The following is a 10421-nucleotide window of genomic DNA, read 5'->3' as shown; positions in this document are numbered from 1 at the left end:
CCCAGGGGCCGCCTCAGCCTCCCCTGACCCAACCGGTAGTGGATCAGCTGTAAGTGATGGCCCAGCTGAAGGCAACGAGGTAATCCCTGCACCTGGAGCCAGGGCAGGCTCAGGCCCCTGACTTGGCCCAGCTGGTGTTTGCTGCAGGGGAACCTGTGGAGACTGGGACTCTTCAGGATCAGGCCCCAGACTTGGTTCAGATGATGCCTGAGGCAAAGGATCCAGTGCAGACTGAGTCTCCTCTGGTTCCAAGTCCGAGCCCGAGTCCCAGGCCATCACACTGGACCTGATCCAGCAAGTCTCTTCTTATGTTCTTGTGGTTGACCTGTGTGGCCCTGTAGCTGAGTCTGCTGCCCTGAAGTGCAGTAGAGGATGATGTTTCATTTCCAGGGTAAAAGTAAAATCCAGCTGTCAATCTCGTCAGCTTCTATACATGGAATGGAGGATACAATCTCATCCTTTGCCTCAAGGAGCAGAACGTCTTGAGGCAGACCTGATGAAAAACAACTGTACCCTGTACTTTTGCCATCCAGTTATTATGACTGATGAAAAGGTCCGGACTCAGTTTTCTGCTACATAGGGTAGCAGGAACTAAAAGTATGTGCAAGCAGGTAACTCCAGAACTTTATCCCAATCTAGGGTGCCTTGCATAGTGCAGGATACCAAAGAGGTTTGCTGAGCTCTCCACCAGCACTTCCAAGGAAAATATATTTAGGTCGTGAGAATGAATACAACATTTGCAGCGAAACAGATGGATATGAATTACACAATAGCCAGAAATGCAAAATAGGCCCAAAGAGAATTGACTGCTACTGTGAAAGAAATTAAAGATTATTTTTTTCCTCTTGAGGAAGTAAGAAACAATTCTGCTTAGAATGGCGCGTGGGGCGGGGGGAATCCATCACATCAGAACAAGGCATTTAAAGGATAAAAAATTACAAAGCCTCTACCAACAGAATTAATTTTAGAAGTGCAGATGTGATTGCTAATTTAACTCCAAAAGCAGGATATCCTGTTTAGGAGGCAATTGCTTCGTTACTTAAATGTTTAGAAAAAGGCATATATGAATGATAGGCAGAGCAATTCTATAGTCACAGGACGATAGTCAGCCACTGATATGCTACTGAAAGTCAATGTGCAGGAAAATCTTGTTCTAGATCTGTGGCTGCTGTGGCTCTGCACTGTCAACAAGGGCATGACCATGACTGAAGGGATATAGGGTATGGTGCATGTGCTCCTTTCATAGAATCATAGAGTTGGAAGAGACCAAAAGGGCCATTGAGTCCAACCCCCTGCCAAGCAGGAAACACCATCAGAGCACTCCTGACATATGGTTGTCAAGCCTCTGCTTAAAGACCTCCAAAGAAGGAGACCTTTCCTGTCATGCCCATGCTTCTGCATCATTTCAGTCATCCCACTGGTGTATCTTAATGGCGGAATGGCTTCAGAGTCTCTGGGATGTTCTGGCATGTCTATCATCGTGGTATATGTGGGATAACCAGCTTCATATAACCAACATGCTTTAAGTCTAATCAATGTATGAAGGGGTTAAGACCATAGAGTAAGTTGTCTTGCTGGGCTAAGCTCACCTTGAAAACGACTAGGTAATCAGGCCTGTTGTTCACTTCTAGTCTATCTGAGAAACTCAATTTGTGAGGAGGTCTGTCCTGGTTGCTCCAAGCTCAGACCACATGGCTCTTGACTTCTTGTGCCAATAATTTAGGAACTTTAAGCACTCTAGAACAAAACTAAGTTTTACTGCCTGTGCAACCTTTCTGACTGATGTATGAAAATGCACATGAACCTGACCTTTAGAGGGTTTGTAAGTAAACCATTTTTAACTTACTAAACATGTGGTCTTTTCCTATGCTGGGGGATGAGGGGACTATTTTGAAACTTACTTGGAAATACATCCCGTATTTTTTGCTCTATAAGACTCACTTTTTCCCTCCTAAAAAGTAAGGGGAAATGTTTGTGTGTCTTACGGAGCGAATGCAGGCTGCGCAGCTATCCCAGAAGCCAGAACAGCAAGAGGGATTGCTGCTTTCACTGCGCAGCGATCCCTCTTGCTGTTCTGGCTTCTGAGATTCAGAATATTTTTCTTCTTCTTTTCTTCCTCCAAAAACTGGGTGCGTCTTGTGGTCTGGTGCGTCCCATAGAGCAAAAAATACGGTATTTTAAAGGTCTAACAGCCTATCTTTCCATGCCTTACTTTGCTGCATATTTTGTGATTTCAGATCTCTGCTGGGATTCTTTCACCAAAAAGTACTTGCCCTGAAACTTGGATTTGAGATCTTTAAGATCTCTTGGATGGATACCCTCCATCTCTTGTCAAAGAAATTTCTCAGGCTCCTGTGCTGAAAAAGTTTGTTCTACATCTTCTATAGTGAAATCAGACACAAATAATTTATTCAGCTTTTCTGCAATCTCTTTATCTTATTTGGCACACATTTCACTCCATTGTTATCCCTACTCAGTTTTCCTACTTCTGATATATTTGAAGATTTTTTTAAAATGGTGTGTTAATGTCTTAAGATTTTTAGTGTTATGTGTTCTTTTCTCTTTTTTGCATCTTTTATTGTTCACTTTCTTTTCCTTTATACAGGTTTGCAATGCTCTTTGCTATTGCATCAAAAAGACTTCCATTTTCTGTAGGAAGCCAGTATATAAATAGACAAGCAAATGAACAAATGTATGATGCTCCAAATGTATGTTTTTCACTTTTTGACAGAATGACAGAGTATTGTTGATTGGGGAAAAACAGCCACCTGCACACAGAGGTCACAATTTAGTTTGCTTAAGTCACAAAGGCATTGAAGAAAAGAACATTTAATCCTTATCTCCAGCCGATATCCAGCAATTTGACTTCAAGTGTATCCTTCAATTAGAGCTAAGTGGCAATATAATGCTTGGAATGTAAGTAATTTGCTATGATTATAACAATAGCTACCCCCTGACTCCTACCCCCCCCAAAGGTGAAGATCTCTGATCAAAATGAGACTATTCTGTCTGACTTGCACATATTTTTCAAAGCAGGTTATATCCTTCTCTTTTAATAACTACTCCAGGCAGCACTTTTGCTTGGTGCAACATCTTTGTTACCATCTGGGTTGCTTCAGTCTTTGTTTGGCACTAGGTCTATTAAAGGAAGGTTTCTGACACTGAAACATGCTGTTATTCCACAGTGGCCTCTCATTATTTCAGTCAGTTCATCCTCCCAAAGTCACGGAGGGGTGGGTGGGTAGGTGGGTGGGTTTGCTAGCAAATGTTCCTGGTGTACAGAAACCACTGCTGTAAAAGAATAATTTTCTAATAGACTTCATTCCAGTTGGCTGCCATAGATACACCTTCACATTTCAGCAACTAACTGTTGATGAACACTAAGGTGAACAACTAGGAAAAGGTAAAGGGACCCCTGACCATTAGGTCCAGTCGTGACCGACTCTGGGGTTGTGGCGCTCATCTCGCTTTATTGGCCAAGGGAGCCGGCATACAGCTTCCGGGTCATGTGGCCAGCATGACTAATCTGCTTCTGGCGAACCAGAGCAGTGCACGGAAACACCATTTACCTTCCCACAGGAGTGGTACCTATTTATCTACTTGCACTTTTACGTGCTTTCAAACTGCTAGGTTGGCAGGAGCAGGGACCGAGCAACGGGAGCTCACCCCGTCGTGGGGATTTGAACCGCCAACCTTCTGATCAGTAAGTCCTAGGCTCTGTGGTTTAACCCACAGCGCCACCCGAGTCCCTATTTATACAGAAAAGCCTGGTTAAGGTGGTGCAGGCAGTTTCCCCGCACAGGGTGCTGAGCCAAGGGGGTGCAAAATTTAGAAGGTCCACTGGGAGACACCAAATTTTGGCCTTGCATAGAGCGCCATATTACGAAAGAGTTCCCAAGTTACCCTCTGTTAACTCATACAGAGTTAAAAGCAAAGGAGGGTGGAGAAGCAATTTTTTTTGAAAAAACAGAACACCCCCAAAAGCAAGTAACTTAAAAATATTCAAATAGAACTTTAGAATTTTAGTGAAAACATTTCTTCACACCAAACATACAAGTCTGATGTATCCATTTCCACAATGAACACAGTGACCTACACACAGATGAATGGCATAAACATTGACGCAATGAGAAGCTAAGTTGATATTGTGTGTAATTAAGAATAATGAGGTATAATTAAGGGGAATTCAGTCTGATCACCATGAAATTAGATCTATTACAGTATGCAGTACACCGTTTCATTTAGAGAAAACTAATTATTGACATAAATGATATTCCCCCCATTTGTAATTTCTGTGATCCCTAGGATATAGTAAAAGGAAAGATGAAAAGGAGTTTTTACTTTTGAATATGATTTATGTAAATTAATCATTATTTTGTATCTTACTTTTAAATCAACTTGATTGTTTGCCATTGCAACATTCTGTTCTCTCCAGTAACCATCTGCATGGGGAAAGTTCCCTATCTCATCCTTGCTGTCAACTTCAGGTTTAATTTAGGTTTAAAACCATAATTGGAGCCCTAATCAGGATCACTGAATTGGGCAAGATCCAATTTTGGGGGTGTCTTGCAGATCCCTTTCATATTGGGCCAGTCCTACCATTAGATAGAATGAGAAAGGGTCTTTTGGGCAGCTGATTTTGGGTGTCATGGAACAGCAACAAACGGTTCGCTCTTGAGTATATTGTTATTTGTTTTTTTACTACCAGGGATGGGAGAGAGGGACATATAATATTTTTTGCCTCAGGTTTCAATATAACTTAGTGTTATGTATTGAGCTGAATCTTAGAACAATAGGATCCAGAATGCAGCAGTCTGATTGGTCCACAGAAGCCACCCAATCCAGCTCTAGATGGAAGTGAATCAGTGACCTGATTGGCCTGCAGTAGCAGCCAAACAGGCTTCTGGAGGAGGTGAATCTGCAACCTGATTGGCTTACAGGATCAGCCCGGAATCAGCCAATCACGTGGGGCCCATTGTGTAAATAATGTATATATAGCTAGACGTTTTGGGGTAAGTTTCATTCATTGCTACTATGAGCTGAATAAAGAGCATGAAATTCACGCTCGACTCCGAGTATATTTCACTTAGTTAGTTATCATAGAGTTGGAAGAGACCCTGAGGATCATCTAGTCCAACCCCCTGCAATGAAGGAATATGCAGCTGTCCCGTATGGGGATCGAACCTGCAACCTTGGCATTATCAGCACCACACTCTACCCAACTGAGCTTGTGCCATTTGTTTACTTTGCCTTGGGCAATAAAACCTATCGAGCCAGATTTGGTAACACATCTGGCACAGGCAGCATGAATGTTGCAGGCTTTGTTCCGAAAGAGGTTTGATTTGGCTTCTGCTGTGCTCCATGATGCCTTTCTAAGCTACTATTATGGAGTCTGTGATTAACGGAAGCTGTTCTGCTGAACAGGGAATTGCTATTTTCCTCACAGACATTTCTGTTCTTGTAACGCAGGAGTCCTTTTATCAGTATATATGATTAAGCTCCTCATGTATAGTTTTGTGCCTTGCCCTCTAGCTGTTCAGTAATAAGACTGACTTACTGTATCATCTAAGGGATGGTAACTGACTCACATATTCTTAGTACCTGCGCAAGAAACGGATATGAATTGATTTCAGAAAATGAACAGCAATGTCCTATGGGTTCCCTTTCCCAAGATTGTGAATAGGGCTTGAACAGAAAGGTGGAAGAAGGGACTTCATTAGGATATTCTTATAAACAAACTTCTCCTTCTACTTCCCCCCTGTGGTTTCCTTTTTGACCTAACCTCTAAGCAGCTTAATGCATACCAAGTGGTAAAGGTCTGCAACAGTTCTTCTAGCACAGGTTAGGGAGAGCAGAGAAATCGCATTGGACTCTTCATACCAGGTGAACAAAGATCTTGGATCGTCAACAATGGTTTCCTTAACGGGCTTCCTCTGGTGTCTCTGATGCCTCTCAAACTGGGTCACCTCATTGCCACCTTTGTCATGAGGTTGTGTAGCCAGTTACCTTTCCACACTTTGAAAATTAAAGGTAAAGGTAAAGGTAAAGGGCCCCCTGACCATTATGTCCAGTCGTGGCCAACTCTGGGGTTGCGGCGCTCATCTCGCTTTACTGGCCGAGGGAGCCAGCGTACAGCTTCCGGGTCATGTGGTCAGCATGACTAAGCCACTTCTGGCGAACCAGAGCAGCGCACGGAAACGCCGTTTACCTTCCCGTTGGAGCGGTACCTATTTATCTACTTGCACTTTGACGTGCTTCAAACTGCTAGGTTGGCAGGAGCAATGGGAGCTCACCCCGTCGTGGGGATTCGAACTGCTGACCTTCTGATTGGCAAGTCCTAGGCTCTGTGGTTTAACCCACAGTGCCACCTGCATCCCCTTTGAAAATTACATAGAGCTAAAAGAGGAAAACAGAAGGGTGACACTTCCTCTTCCAGCACTGTGCACTTTTCAAGGCTCAGATCAACACCTGAACTGCAAATAGAGTGACTGGAAAGGGTAGGAGGGAAAAGGGAGACTGGGAAGAGGGACAACAGAACAGCCAAGGAAGAGGAGGTGTAGTGCCAAAGACAGAGCAAAGGGAATAGCACCTGTGCGCACTAGCACGCACACACATATCAGTCCAGTAAATGGATTGTCTTGAAACTGTATAATTCTTTCATAGGTTTTCATCCCACAAACCATCAAATCACTCCATTGAATTCCAAATCTCTCCACTGATTGAACTGGAAAACAACAACCAACCACATAAAAATCAAGTGCTTTCCAGTGTTGCCATGGAGCAAACACATGTATCAAAGATATGGGTCCTTATAATTGTTAACCTCTGGTTTCACAAATGCATTCTGTGATTGGTTGTACTTTTTATTGTCATCCCATGTAAAAATCTTGATGGTCCAGGATGAGTTGTGCTTTGGATAAATCCTTTTCTCCATCACCACAATCCTGCACTTCTATACATGCCCTCAAATAGTAACATTTTCCCTTGTTGGAGAATCACTGCAGCTATCGTTATGAAATCTGTCAGGCTTCAACCCCCTCAGGAGGGGTGACCTTACCTGGCAGAAAATAAAAAGAGACTTCTTTTTTTAAATATAAACACAAAACCCTGCACAACCCCCCCCCCACCGTATATAACAACCTACAATTTGACAGACTTTATCCACTCTGGAGCAGCTCCCATGGCTACAAACTTCATCAGCTTCTATGAACAGGAAAAAGAAGTTGTAGTTATTTTTTTGATTCCCCCATTATAATGAAGGGGTGAGGGGGACGACGACTGAACTTCATTTTTAATAGATCAAATTTTGCAAAGACACAGATTGACTCCTAAACAGATTGGGTACAATTATAGGACAGACTTATAGCTATTAGAATAAGAGCTATAGGCACAGACAGATACAAGTAAAATATTGTGGCTGGTGCACACTCCCAGTGTATATCACGGTTTTAGCAAAACCTTAACAGAGATTTCGCACTCAGCTGCCTATCAGCTCAGCATCATCCTTTTAAAAAGTGAATTTCCTGAAATTAAAACAACGACCACCAGTTTGTCACAGTGTATAAAACAGGTCTGCAGAATTTATGAAAGGTTTGCATCAGTCCAACCAGAGCCCACCAGAAGTCCACAAAATCTCCCATTTATGCTCCTTGCTTGGGACTGTGCAAACACAGGGGCTGCCAAGCATCAAACATGCTTCCATATGCAGACAGGCTACTTTCAGCTTGGTGGGTCACGAGTCGTGCCATCTGGTGTAAAGCGACAAAGCACTATTTGTTCCATTGAAAATAAGCTTAGCTGCTACTTTTAATCTTCATGTGTGCGCACACAATGATGGCTCTTGTTGTTTTCCTTTCTCCTTACGCAGGATCTTCCAACTGCGAAAATGTTCTCTCCTCCTATCAGCGTCTGAGTGTCACACATCCTGCCTGGCAATGTGCTCGGCCAGAACGTTGAGATGTCATCAGTGACAGCGTGCCTAAAGAGCTGTACAGAAAAGACTTTGCTCATGTGGGAGCTTTGTGTATGCACCAGAAATCCCTGGATCATTCTCGTTGCAATTGTGCTGGTAGTTGCTAACCAGAGCACAAATATGAGAGCGAAACATTTGTGGTTCTTGGGGAAGAAGAAGAAGAAGAAGAGTTTGGATTTGATATCCCGCTTTATCACTACCCGAAGGAGTCTCAAAGCAGCAAACAATCTCCTTTTCCCTTCCTCCCCCACAACAAACACTCTGTGAGATGAGTGGGGCTGAGAGACTTCAGAGAAGTGTGACTGGCCCCAGCAGCTGCATGTGGAGGAGCGGGGAATCAAACCCGGTTCACCAGATTACAAGTCCACCACTACACCACGCTGGCTCGAAATGACCTTGAGTGTGACCCTGAGAATCTCCTTGCATGGTTCAGTTGGTTTGGATGTATAGTTTTTCCTAAGTACTCAGGAAGCTTTTTTCCATGGAAGATTATGACATTACCACATTATGCCATGTGGGTCAAAGCTTCTGGAAATTTCCTGAAGAAGTGCCATTCACTTTGGATGGGAAAGTACTATTGGGTGAGGTGGGTGGGTGGGGGGAAACTACAGAACTGGCCCTCCCAACATGCATGCCTAATTTTTATTATCTCTCCTTCCCTCCCCACCCCTCTCTCACACACAGAAATGGCAGAAGATTGTTGGAAAGCAGCTGCTGTGCATGAGAGAGGAATAACTAACTATGCCTCATCTAGACTCTGTTGTTAGATTTGGTGTCTACCCCACTGATTCAAGACAGAATTAGGGCAGACACTGAGTCTTGAAATGGAAGGAACTAATAAAGAATCTGGACGTTTTGGCATATTACCTACTTCTAGTTGTAGGTACCAGAAAGAGCTTCACACCCTTCCACTGTTAAATTTGTAAAATTTAGAATAGGCAACAGTTGAGCGGAGGAGGCCACACAACCCAGTCACTTGAATTCAGGAGCATCCTGGCTTCTCCTGGTCAGTCCCAAAAGGGGCATAGACAGTGCTTTTTTCCTGGGGGGGACACAGGGGTATACATACCCCTAAACGTTTTGTGAATCCAACTGGAAAAGAAACTAACATTTTCTTAACTTTTAGTTTCTTCTCTAGCACGGTGAATCATCAGTTCCGTTGCTACCCCATTTCCTGTCACGATGTTTCCTGAGTCTCAGATGGAAGCGAGCGTTTAATATGTGAAGCAGTGTGGTGTTTTACTGATGAAAGCTTGGTCTTATTGAGGGGCAGTATTTCAATATGAGTAATGCATGTTCTTTGTACTTTGTACTATATTTATTTTTCCTGATGTGAACTATAAAATGGTTTTCTTGAGTCAGAATGAGAGCACCCCTAAACATTCTTTTTTTAGAAAAAAAGCACTGCCTATAGAGCAGGGTAGCCAATGTGGCGTCCTCCAGAGGTTTTTGAATTCAGCTCCTATCAATTTCAGCCAGCATGGCCAATGCTCAGGTAGTGATGGGAGCTTTAGGCCAACACCATCAGGTATTCATCATGTTGGCTAGACAGCATCTTAAAAAGCAGACACACCACCTTGCCGCAAAGGTCCGTAGAGGTAAAGCTATGGCTTTCCCAGTAGTGATGTATGGAAGTGAGAGCTGGACCATAAAGAAGGCTGATTGCCAAAGAATTGATGCTTTTGAATTATGGTGCTAGAGGAGACTCTTGAGAGTCCCATGGACTGGAAGAAGATCAAACCTGTCCATTCTAAAGGAAATCAGTCCTGAGTGCTCACCGGAAGGACAGATCCTGAAGCTGAGGCTCCAATACTGTGGCCACCTCATGAGAAGAGAAGACTCCCTGGAAAAGACCCTGATGTTGGGAAAGATGGAGGGCACAAGGAGAAGGGGACGACAGAGGACGAGATGGCTGGACAGTGTTCTCGAAGCTACCAGCATGAGTTTGACCAAACTGTGGGAGGCAGTGGAAGACAGGAGTGCCTGGCGTGCTCTGGTCCAGGGGGTCACGAAGAGTCAGACACGACTAAACGCCTAACAACTACAACAACAAAAACCTGATACAGAGCATAGATTGGTGTGTTTTTCTCCTTCCCTTCAGTGTGCCATCCTCCTGAGCAGGGAGCTTCAATTGGTTAAATTTGCCTGTATTTTATTTGTTTGTTTCACAACATATATATACTGCTTTATTGTAATAAAACCTCTAAGCAGTTTAATTCTTTAAACAATTAAGTACTGTTTGTTACATAAACTTGAGCTCTGCCTGAGCTTATTTACCATTAAAGAGGACTTAAGTCAGAAACCAACTAACTTCTTGGATTGTTCACACTTAAGATTTTTTTTAAACAACAACAACAATACAGAAACACACCCTTGTAAATGGTTACCAACTGTTTCTGTGGGGGAAGGATATAAAATGCCACAGGGATTCATTTTAGCAGCTAATGAT

The 10421-nt window shown here is 43.3% G+C and overlaps 1 long non-coding RNA gene across 1 annotated transcript; it reads right to left on the bottom strand.

The window, feature by feature from the left end:
* Positions 1-6850: 6850 nt before the first annotated feature.
* On the bottom strand, positions 6851-7205 carry LOC309541774. Its single transcript, XR_014223917.1, has 2 exons — positions 7145-7205; positions 6851-7057 (listed from the first exon to the last, which is right to left on the bottom strand). It is a non-coding gene; the product is annotated as an uncharacterized lncRNA (long non-coding RNA).
* Between the last annotated feature and the right edge of the window lie 3216 nt (positions 7206-10421).

The sequence above is a fragment of the Podarcis vaucheri genome (genome assembly GCF_965113315.1).
Source record: "Podarcis vaucheri genome assembly, chromosome: 10".
In the NCBI taxonomy this organism is placed as follows: Eukaryota; Metazoa; Chordata; class Lepidosauria; order Squamata; family Lacertidae; genus Podarcis; species Podarcis vaucheri.
The sequence above is the reverse complement of the archived record's forward strand: the minus strand, read 5'-3'. Positions and strand labels throughout refer to the sequence as shown.